Source organism: Bison bison, unplaced genomic scaffold (assembly GCF_000754665.1).
Source record: "Bison bison bison isolate TAMUID 2011002044 unplaced genomic scaffold, Bison_UMD1.0 scf7180017864491, whole genome shotgun sequence".
Lineage (NCBI taxonomy): Eukaryota > Metazoa > Chordata > Mammalia > Artiodactyla > Bovidae > Bison > Bison bison.
The window spans coordinates 21,226,260-21,238,736 of NW_011495050.1; the positions used below are offsets into that span (position 1 = coordinate 21,226,260).

The following is a 12,477-nucleotide window of genomic DNA, read 5'->3' on the forward strand; positions in this document are numbered from 1 at the left end:
CGCTCAGCTTTCTTTATAATCCAACTCTCACATCCATACATGACTACTGGAAAAACCATGGCCTTGACTAGATGGACTTTTGCTGGCAAAGTAATGTCTCTGCTTTCTAATATGCTGCCTAGGTTTGCCATAACTTTTCTTCCAAGGAGCAAGCATTTTTTAATTTCATGGCTGCAGTCACCATCTGCAGGGATTTTGGAGCCCAAGAAAATAAGGTCTGTCACTGTTTCCACTGTTTTCTCATCTGTCTGCCATGAAGTGATGGGCCCAGATGCCATGATCTTAGTTTTCTGAATGTTGAGTTTTAAGCCAACTTTTTCACTCTCCTCTTTCACTTTCATCAAGAGGCTCTTTAGTTCTCCACTTTCTGTCATATTGCTTTCATATTACTTAACATTTTTGTTTCATAATGGTGGAAGGAACATTTTAAACTTTACTAGCTCTTTATGGCACCTCCTAACCCTCAGCTGTTAGTCTTGTGCAGGAACAGTTTAGTGAGGAAGGTTTAAGGATACTAGAAAGAAGCCCTCAGAGTCGAAGAGAGAGATTCACTGAATTAGAGTTGCATTAACCAGCTGTAATGGAAAGGAAGCCCCTGCAGGAAGTGGGCATCTTTATTTAGAGGCACAAAGGAAAGAACCACAGAGTGAAAGGACTTGGTCTTCCACTAAGACTCTGAGAATTACCACAAGAAAAATTGCTTGTGCTAATGGTCCTAGGACTTGGGATCACTTTCAGATGAGAGTCCAGAGAATTCCCTTGCAGCCCAGAAGTTAGAAATCTGTGCTTTCATGGCCAAGGGCCCAGGTTCAATCCCTGGTAAGGTAACAAAAATCCTGAAAGCCACGCAGCAAAAAAAAAAAACAAAAACAAAACAAAACAGATGAGAGTCCAGAAGCCATCATTGATTTGTTCAGTGCTTCCAAGATTGTTCAACAGGTTACTGCAATACAGAGCCAGGAATATAGGCTGATGTCACCATTACTGATGACTCTTAACTGTGAAAAAAAAAAGTTTAATAGACATAGATTTGTTTTTCACATCAATTGTGCATAATACAAAAGGAAAGCATAAGAAAAAATAAATAGGTTAAGGTATTCCCCTAGACTTCTTTTCTGGAATCCAATGTTCTAAAACGCATTTCACTGCAGAGTTGGGTATATTTGTCCTGTTTTTCCAAAGACAATCATCCTCTGTGCTGCCAGAGGTATCAGTTAGGCAGGATTTCTTTAAACAGTTCTTTCAAGGATTTTTTTCCCCCCCTGAGCCAATGACTCCAGCCCCCAACCCCCAATTTTTAATACAGCTCCTTTCTTGATTCTTTTCAGAAGGTGTCAACAGAAGATTCCAGAAAACAGCCAAGATTGTATTCCTTCCTGAATTGCTCCTTGAATTGTTTGTTGAGTGAAAAGTTGATGAGTGGCCATTGTCCATTTGTACCATTAGAAATATAAAGCAGGTCGTTGGCTCCTATGCAAGCAGTCACTGGCCTGTGTTATCTGTTACCTGGTCAACAGCAATTACAAGACACCATTGATCAGAAGAGACATCCTAATTTCAGAGATGTTAAATGTGAAAAGATATGTATCTAAGAATCAATCAAATTCAGTAATTATGCTCTACTTGCAGACTGAAGCCAATCCAAACTTCGGAATCTTTGCTGTTCCCTGACAAAGGAGGTTCAAGAGGCTCTTGAACATTGAAAGATTTCATAGTCACAGTTCTGTTTACTCTGGTGTAATGTAATCAAATCATCCACCAATTTTCTAAGAGAAGTATTTGAATTCTCAACGTTTAGGTTGATTCATGAGTGAGTTGCCCAGCTGAAAAGTGACTTTGGCTAAATGACATCTAGTAGCCCTACCTCAATGCATCTTCCTGGTTCTTTACATCTCATAGAATGGTCATTGTCATCACATACTCATCAGCAATCTTGCATAATATAGCACTCATGAAGATGGGGATTTCTAAACTTTTATAAATATGATAAGAGCAAAAACTGAACTCAGGTCAACTTGAGTTCTATTACGATGCTCACTAGATGTAAGATCTTGGCTGAGTCTGCCTTGCTAAGCTTCAGTGTCCTTATCAGTAAAATAGAGGTTAAACCATTACTGTTACTATTATTATTACATATTAATATTATTATTATACATTTCTTATTATTAAATAAGGTAACATATGTAAAATGCTGAACACCATGCCTGGCACACACAGTAAATGAACAATAAATGAATTCACCACAATGAATTCCAGAAGGATCAAAGATTTCAATGTAAAAAGTGAAACAATAAAAATAGTTGAAGATGACATGGGAGATTATTTTTATAGTACCAGAATGGAGAAGGCTTTTGAAAAATGATATATGTGAATAAGGAGGAGGCAAAGGAGAAGAAAAGAGCCCCAAATGAAAAGACTGATACATTTGACCACTTAAAACATAAAATTTTTCTATCTAGAATTTAAAAATACCATAAAGTGAAAAAACAAACGACAAATTGAAAAAAGTAGTTGTGCCATACAACACAAAGGATTAATTTCCTTGATATATAAAGATCTAGAAATCAGCAAGGAGAAACCCTGTAAATTAATTGAAGGTTTTGCAAAGGATGTTTAAAAGAATATAACTTGCTCTTAAATAGATTAAAAACAAGAAGTTTGACCTCACTCTAAAAAGTTAAGTAGACAAGTTGAAACTACAATAAGTTATTTGTCTTCTGCACCTTTCATCAGGCACGATGCCTGTCTCCCTGCCAGGACCTCTGTCCACTGACAGGGTAGGGTCTACCTCATGCTGTCTCTCTTCACCTTGGACTCCCCATCTTGCCTCCTTCTATAAATCCCCTCTGGATATAAACCCATTAAAAAAAAAAAGGCTTCACTGGACTTCCCTGGTGGTCCAGTGGTTAAGAATCCACCTGCCAATGCAGGGGACATGAGTTTGATCCCTGTTTCAGAAAGATCCCAGTTGCCACCGGGCAACTAAGCCCGAATGCCACAACTACTGAGCCTGAGTGCTGCACCTGCGGAAGCCCGCACGCTCTGGAGCCTGTCCTCTGCAAGAAGAGCGGCTGCTTCAGTGAGAAGCCCAAGCCCCGCGACTAGAAAGTAGCCCCTGCTCACCACAACTAGAGAAAGCCCACACACAGCAGTGATGACCCAGCACAGCCATAAACAAATTAATTAAAAGACTTCATCTCTACTGGCCTCCTAGAATTCCCCCCAACTTCCAGGGTCTGACGATTCTAGTCTAGCTTATCCAGTGGAGATTGATTGAGTTCTGCTTAGGATAAACCTTAAAAACATGTTTCATTTTGATTTCATGCAGTACTAGGTCCATATGCAGGGAGCAGTAGTCTAAAATATTCTGTGCTGATCAGCTCACCGCAGAGGCAAATGTTCTTGAGATAAAGGGTTGTGAATTCAGAGGAGGGCAGCTGCCAGGGTGGTACTGAAACCATGTCATTCACGAGCCAGCTGAAAGAAATGAGGATGTTGGGGTTATGGGGAAACTCCTGGAAGGAAACAGATGTCCTCCAACAGGTGGGGATATCTGTCCTAGGAGAGGGGGTTAGGCTTCCTGGGTGCTGCTACTGAAGGCAGAACTCAGGATGAAGGGTAGAAGTCACTGGGAGAAGATCTGATAAACGTCACAGAAATCAGAGCTTGTTTAAAATGGGAGGAGTGCCTTTCTAGGAATGAACCCTCTGTAGCTGGACATATTCAAGCAGTTAGTGGATGACAGACTTTGAGGGGAGACTTCTCAAAGAGGTTACCACTGGCCAACTTAAGCTCTCTCTTTTTCTTTTTTTCTTTCATTCTGTTTCTCTCTCTCTCTCTCTCTGTCACACACACCATTCTTCCCCTTCCACAGTTTATTTTTATTTTAAAATTTTTTCTCCTTACCATATATCAACGCCTGACACCCTATATATTCTTTTCATCACTGTGACTGAAATCTCTCCCCAACTTATTGGCAGTCTCCCCCAACCTGAATGGAACTTCCTGTCCATGAGGGATTTGCCTGCCCTTTTTGTTGATGTAGCCCCATCACTCAGGACGTGCTTGGCACACAGTACACTTTATTGCTGAATGAATAAATGATCAGGGATCACTACAGAAGGAGACCCTCCCTGGGGTGAGTGGTGGGTCTGATTATCTCTGGGAACGTTTCAGCTTTAGAATCTTAGGATGTGATAAGCCCTACAAGGTGGGCCCTGCGTCTCCTGACACTTGAGCTACTCTTGACTGGAGAGCACTGCTTTGAAAACCATTAAGGCCGTGTGTGCGAATTTCTAATGCATGCGAGTGGCACACAGCAGGCTCTGATGTGTGGATGCCGGGCGGCAGGGGAGAAAGGCCTCAGACAAGGAGGGGTCTGAGCTACATGCAGAGGAGGACATAGGTTTCAGGTGGGAATCTTAGCCTGTAAGTACGTTACTTAATATCTCTGAAGCTCAATTTCCTCCTTCCTATTAATATGAACCTGGCAGGATTGTTGTGAAAATGCAATCACTGGCCCTAGGGAGAATCACAGAAGTCTGTTATTCAGAAAGTGCCTGCTCCCCTTTGGGTGATGGCTGTTGTGCTATTTAACTTGAGTTTTGACTGGGTGAGATTTTATAGAGATGTGTAAAAGGACTTGCAAAGTAAAAGGCATGGCCTCTAAGAAGACTTGGATGCAGAAACACAAACATTATACTGGAGGACAGAGTTCCAAAGCAGTGAGTCTAGACCCAAACTGCCTGGGTTCAGATCCTGGCTAAAATTTATGACTGGGTAAGCTCCTTGACCTCTCTGTGCCTCAATAGCCTCATCTATAAAATGGGTCTAGTAATATTACCCATGCCCTAGGTCTTGTGAAAATTGAATGAGTTATCATATGTAAAGCACTTAAAACAGTGACTAGCCCAATATGAGCACTCAGTACACGGCAGCTGTGAGGATTATTATACATGCTGAAGAAAGTCTACCGCAGGTCTGTTTGGTTAAGGTCAGGAGAGAGATGTGGGAAGGAAGGATGAAACCAGACATGAGTGTCACAACAGCGTGAACCCTGCCAGACACGGGCTTTTCACACCCAAGGCCCAACCCATCTCCCTCGTCTGCCTCCCACAGAAAGCCTCTCTCGACTGCCCCGCCCCGGGTCCCTAGGTCACCCTGGATTCCTGTGTCGCATATACCACCTTGTATTATCATTTGTGTTTTTATATTCTGCATGTTGCCCCTGCCCCCTTCCTACCTAACTCAATTGTGAGTTCATCGAGGAAGGAAGGGAAATACCTGTGAATCCAGTCCCTTCCTCTGTCCTCTGCTATGAAAGTGAAGTAGGGGTGAGTAGGGGGATAAGAGCAGTTTTGGAGTCACATGGTCCTGTTTTAATTCCAGCTCTCCTACTTTCTAGATTGATATGACCTGGGCAAGTTGCTTAACCCTATGAGGCCTCAGTTTCATCATCTATGAAATGGGGACAGTATTATCACCCAGGGCTATTGTAAAGATGGAGATAATGCATGAAGAGTATTTAGCACAGAGCCTGTGGCCATAACAAACATGGGGTAAGTGGTGAGTGTGACTATGCTAAAGGCAAAAGAAACACTGCTAAGAAATGATTCTATCAGAAGTAGAGGTTGTGGTTTACAGTGGATTGGAGCAGTAAGTGACCACCCATTGGTCCATCACTGAAGTGATAAGGACCGTGGGCCCACACTCCTCAGCCCTCAGCCCTCCACCCTCAAGCCGGAAGCACTGTTTATTTCATTCCTTGAAGATGACAGTCTTAGTTTCAGTAACAAAATGAAAAGTACCTGCTATGCATTGTATCCGTATCGTGCTATAGTGCTATGGTAATGTAACATGATATTCTTGAGGGAGGCTGGATGAAGAATATATGAAAGTGAAAGTGTTAGTCGCTCAGTTGTGTCCAACGCTGTGACCTCTGCTCCTCTGTCCTTGGAATTCTCCAGGCAAGAATACTGGAGTGGGTTGCCATTTCCTTCTCCAGGAAATCTTCCCAAGCCAGGGATTGAGCATGGGTCTCCTGCATTGCAGGCAAATTCTTTACTGTCTGAGCCACCAGGGAAGGGTATATGAGAGGTCTCTAAATTGCTTCTTATGACTGTGTGTAAATTTGCAATTATCTCAAAATAAAAATTATTTTAAAATAAGTACCCAAATTAACTTAATCTTTCATGACCCCTCTTTTTTATGGCCTTCTTTCCCCCTAGCTCCCTTTCCACAGGCCTTGATTATACATCCCTGTGTCCTGAACACAACAGCACTTACATTGAATATTGATGCCCTGCCAAAAACATGGGGAGAAAAGAACAACAATAATGGATTATAATTAAGTGTTTATGTGCCAGAATTGTTCAAAGCACCTTTATATATATATAAACTATTTTAATCTTTACAATAAGTCTTGAAGTTTCTATAACCTTCATTTCACAAATGAGAAAACTCAGGCTTTGAGAAATGAAGTAACCTGTTCAAGGTCACATAGAGCCCTGACTCTGAATTTCCTGGGCTTCAGAGCCTCTTTGGCCACTCTTTATAGATATTGTAAATTTAAGAGTGAAATTATAAGTTTAGTGAACATCTATTATCTCCTATAGATACAAAATAATAGAAAAAAGAATACTCTTCCTTGTGCTGAGAACTCTTGGGATTTATTCTCTTTCATATATGAGATACAGTAATGTTAATTATATTAATCCTGTTGTCACTACACCCCTAGGAATTATTTATCTTACAACTGGAAGTTTGTACCATCATTTCATCATGTATATAAGTCAAAGCATTAGGCTGTACACCTTAAACTTATACAGGGCCATAAGTCAATTATATCTCAATAAAATGGAGGGAAAAACTTTTGTTGTTGTTTTTAAATTGAAATATAGTTGATTTACAATGTTGTGTTCATTTCTGGTGTATGATATATATATATATATATATATATATAAAACTGAATTGTCATGTATATGTATATATGATACATATATTCTTTTCCAGACTCTTTTATACTACAGACTATTATAAGATATTAAAGATAGTACCCTATGCTATACAGTAGGTCCTTGTTGTTTATCTATTTTGTATGTAGTGGTGTTTGTTTTATTCCCCCTCTCCCTTTCCCCTTGCTGCTGCCACTGCTGCTAAGTCACTTCAGTCGTGTCTGACTCTGTGCGACCCCATGGACTGCAGCCCACCAGGCTCCTCCGTCCACGGGATTTTCCAGGCAAGAGTACTGGAGTGGGGTGCCATTGCCTTCTCCGCCCTTTCCCCTTGGGTAACCACAAATTTGTTTCCTATGTCTGTGAGTCCATTTCTGTTTTGTAAATAACATTTGTATCATTAAAAAAATTTTTTTAATGTGTTTTTTGATAACCAGTGGGGTTTCCTTTATCTGTGCTCAACGGGTTCTGCAGACAGGCTCCCAGGAGCCATACAACAGTAAGGAACCACAAACTCAATCCCTTACCTGTCCATGAGGCCTTTTCTGGCCTCCATATTAAATGCTGGCCAATCCCCTCCATAAACCTACCCCTGCTAGGTGACCAGCTGTCCTGGTCCTCCAGGAAGTAAGGGGGCTCCCATGGTTTTTCAGTTTTAAAATCAGGACAGTGCCTGGCAAGCCTGGAAGAGATGGTCACCCCTTCCTGCTCATTCAACCTTACCTCCCTTCTGCAAAAGCCAGGGAGGTATCCAGGGACAAAGCATTCTTAGTGGAATCATAGCAAGTAGAGGTCACAGTAAGTACGAAGTCCTGAGGCAAAACATGCTTGATAGGTGGAAGGAAGAGCGAGGAGGCCATTGTGGCTGGAGTGGGATAAATTGGAGACAGCTGGTGGGCAGTTAGGAAGGGGAACTGAAGGAAGGCACAGATTGTGTGGCAATGGCTATGGATTCTACTTTGAGTGAGAATGGAAGCCATTGGCATGTTTGAGGAGAGAAGTAACACGACCAGAGTTACATGTGGAATTCTGGGGATAAAAGATCAGATTGGGTATAAAAAAATGCAGTGTGGACTAAACAAAGTGTGGTGTCCTGGACTGGGGCAAATGGTACAATACATCAGTGGAAAAACTGGTTAAACCCTAATAGTCTGGAGTGCAATGAATAGGAAGAGTCCAATGTTAGTTTCTTGACTTTGACAAATGTACCAGAGTAATATAAAATAACATTGGGAGTAACTGGGTAAAAGACACGTGGGGACGCTCCTGTTTATCTTTGCAGCTTCTCTGTAAATCTGAAACTATTTCCAAAACAAAAGTTGAGAGAGAGAGAGAAAGAAAAATGAGAGAAGGTGAAAAATGTAGATAGCTCTCTCTTCTCTCAAGATGGGAAAGTTTGTGGGTGAATTTTTGGCTCTGCTGAAATTCTACCTCTAAAACTTTTCTGCTCTTTACCAAAGATTCCTTTTACCTGCTTTATCAGTCATTTATACCTTAGTATAAGTTAATTTGGGCTTCCCTGGTGGCTCTGACAACAAAGAATCTGCCTGTAAGGCAGAAGACCCAGGTTCGATCCCTGGATTGGGAAGATCCCTTGGAGAAGGGAATGGCTACCCACTCTAGTATTCTTGCCTGGAGAATTCTAGGGACAGGGGAGTCTGGCAGGCTACAGTCTATGGGATCACGAGGAGTTGGACATGACTGAGGGACTAACACTTGCACTTTTTTTTCATAAATTTGTTTATCAGCTACTTTTCTGAGAACAAATGGGGCAAGAAGTAAGGAAGTCAGGGTTTGCTTCCTTCGTAATTTTGTCTAGGACTATAGACGAATTGAGTGAGGCACCTTAAGCATGCTTAGCTTTTACTTTCACTCTTTGCCTTGTGTGTGCTCAGTTGCTCAGTCGTGTCCGACTCTTTGCCTTCCACAAGTATAAATACATATCATTCTTAGGCTTGTTTTTTTCTCTTCTTTTTTTTTTAAATGGTTGTTTACAAAATTGGCAAAAACTGGGGCAGAAACTTGTTTTCTCCCTCGGTTGCAAAAGCTTTTAGGAAGTTGCAATTTTTTTTTTTTTACAACTGCTTTGCTCCTGGCAGTAACCCAAGGGTAATCCACTACAGAAAACCATATCTGAAGCCCCCAGATGGCATTGCCTAGTCAGAGGATGGTGGCAGGAATGGCAGTCTCTCTGAAAATGACACGTTCTCACCTTATCTCACTGTCACAGAGCCTTGAACTTTTTCCTTCCCCTGTCATTAGGCTGAGAGTATTAGATTCCTAGGAGCAGGAGGGAAACCATAACAAGATGAGAAGATCTTATAAAGAAACTGTCCTATGCATCCTTTTTTCCTGAGTCGAATACAGTACGTGGAAATTTGTAAGCCATTAATTATAAATGTCTTGTGAATGAAAGCAATAGACATTTCAAACTAACCACATTTTATATAAGAAACTTCACAGGGCTACAGAACAACAAAACTTTTGACTCTTCAAGGATGAAGTTGTACTTAATTTTTATTTCATCCAAAGCAAAAATTTAATTTCTGAACACAGGAACATACATGCTAGCCAATTAGTAACTGTGCAATTTCTATTAAACTTTAAAATACAATTGAGTTCATTATTACACATGAAATCCTTAGTTCCATAAAATGTGCATTGTTGTTTTTTCATTAGAAAAACTTGCAATCATAATATCCTTTTCAAATTTTTACTGTTGTAATAAGTCCTTTTTGATCTTTGTACACCGAAGTTCTCCTTGGCTTGGCTTGGCTTATGAGGCCCATCAGCACCTTCAGGGCCAATTTATAGAAAAATGAGAACCTGTCCAAGACCTCACTAAAGAGAAACACAAAATCCTTTAAGCTGATTGGATGTTCAGTGCAAATGGAACTCAGGATCCTTATTTCATCTGTAATTCCATTGCTGTGATTTTAGCTGGAAAGGAAAGGAAGTCCTTAGCACGCCTTCACATAGCATTCAGAAGCCTCCTTTGGCATGGTTGGTTGGGAAGGGCCCCCCTGGGAAAGTGACATTTAAGCTGAGACTAAGGCGGTGCCAACTTCAAGGGGGCAAGACTTGTGTGGTCACAGAGGGTCCACATTCAGAAGGGCCTGTGCTTGGTTTAATGCCCTGCTGTTAACTTCTTGAAATTCTGAATAATTTGGGAATAAGAGGCCCTGATTTTCATTTTGCACCAGGCCCTGTAAATTATGTAACTAGTTCTGCCTGGTAGAGAATAATGCTTTGTGGAATATTTGTTGACTAGATGGCAAGAAGGAGCCAGCTGTGAGACAAACCTGCAGATGGTTGTACCAGGTAGAAGGACTAGCAAGTGCTGAAGCCTTCCCGAGTGTAAACTGGACTGCTATGCTGGGCATTTCTGGGTCTGTCACGTACCCTGAACTTACTGAACGCCCCTCCCAGAGTTGTGCAGCACACGACCTGCATATCTGTACATGGTGGCCCCGTGAGCAAGAAACAGGAAGGCCATTGTGAATAATCATTGCAAGGTAGAGGAAAGTTGGTGCAGACAGATTACTACAAAGCAAAAAGAGTGGCATACGAGATGGGAGAGTCAGGCAGTGATCAGATCTCAGAGGGCCTCACAGACTGTGGTGTTAAACTTGGGTTTTATTCTGAGATGAGATGGAACACAGATGAGTTTTAAGCAGTTGAGTGACATGATACATTTTACGTAGAAGATGACTCCAGCTTCAGTATGGAAAATGGATGGAGGGGGTCAGAATGAAATCAAGGAGGCTGGTTAATAGCCCAGGTCAATGATTGTGTCAAGATAGCTTGGACTTTGATGGTAACAGCAGAAAGTGAAGAATGAGCTGATAAGGTATATATTTGAGAACCAGCAGCAGTATTTATGCCTAGTTTCTGCTGGCAGCTACTAATCTGGTTTGTTCTACGTCATAGGAAATCACTGAATTCTCAGGTCATCCAACATGTCAGGGGTGATGGAATTCTGTCTGACTCACCTGCCAAGAGAAGACACAGCTGCATCACAGATCTCAGTTCAGTACAGTCGCTCAGTGGTGTCTGACTCTTTGTGACCCCATGAATTGCAGCACGCCAGGCTTCCCTGTCCATCACCAACTCCCAGAGTTCACCCAAACTCATGTCCATCGAGTCGGTGATGCCATCCAGCCATTTCATCCTCTGTCATCCCCTTCTCCTCCTGCCCCCACTCCCTCCCAGCATCAGGGTCTTTTCCAATGAGTCAACTCTTTGCATGAGGTGGCCAAAGTACTGGAGTTTCAGCCTCAGCATCAGTCCTTCCAGTTTAGATAATGAAGTCATGCTCATGTATGAAACAAGGAATCTGGAATTTGCGAATATCTTTGGTTATCAAGACTCTCTTTTGTATCAAAAGGAAATGAAACCATAAAAAAAAATCACCTATCTAATGCACTCAAGACAGGAACTGCTGTATCATAATGACTGTGTTCCCATAGAGATCTCACAAGATATGCAAAAACCTGGGGCCACTCCGCAGTCAGCACATGACTATGGATTGATAATGAGCCCGTCGGTGGATGGTGGGAGTCTGCCTGTAGCTTCAAAGTCCTTTTTAACAGGCAAAAATATTCATCAGAAGCGGGATGCTGAAAGTTGCCATAGAATTCAGCTGCCTTGAAAATAGCCTGATACACAATTGTCAAACATTTAGGAACTAAGATTAAAAAAAAAAAAATTGAACACTTTGGAAATAAGCAACTTTGCACAGTGCCAGATTCATGACTGACCTCCAGGACAACAGGAAGGCTGAGAATAAGGTCACATTGGCGGGGTTTGTCCATGACCCAGGTGTCTGGCATCTTCAGCCGGTCAAGCACTTGAAAATGCATGGAATAGAGGGTCAGCAGTCCAGTGGATTTAAGCTTGAGTCCTTTAGTCATCAAGCTCCTCTTTCCAGCACTGGGCTGACAGAGTATGGTGGCTAAGGGTGTGACAACAACTGCTTCTCATTGCTGGGATGCTGGGTGAGACACGCCACGAGGACAAAGGCAACGTGACTGCTGAATGCTCAGGAGGAAAGGGAAGCCTATAAACCAACCTCTGTCACAATCAGACTCAGGGCGGGCCAGCGCAAGCAAATGGAGGCAGAAAGAACTGTGACAGTTTCGGAAACCAGTCCTGCAGATGGCTAGAGAATCACAAGCCGATAGACCGTGTTCATACCCCGGCGCAGTATTGAGAGAATGCTAAGAACTACTGTGCAGTCAGCGTTAGGAGAGGAGCAATGGCTGCCTCGGCACCTTCGAAGGGGAAGGCTGGAACCAGACGACGTAGCTCTGCCACCTACTAGCCTTGGAACCTTGGGTGTGTCTCCTAAGTTGTCTGAGTCACAGGTTTTCTGATTTGTCATCAAAGACCACTTCGGAGGATCTGTCCCACTGCAGCGTATGACACTGGTACCATCCTGACCTTGAAGTGCCTTCCTTCCTCCACTGACTTCTCTAATCTCCTGGTCTCAGTCCCAATACCATGCTGACCACGCTACATGTAC

General features: G+C 42.2%; 1 pseudogene; it reads right to left on the reverse strand.

The window, feature by feature from the left end:
* Positions 1 to 7,813, reverse strand: part of LOC105005532 — a 106,183-nt pseudogene extending 98,370 nt beyond the window's left edge.
* Positions 7,814 to 12,477: the final 4,664 nt, after the last annotated feature.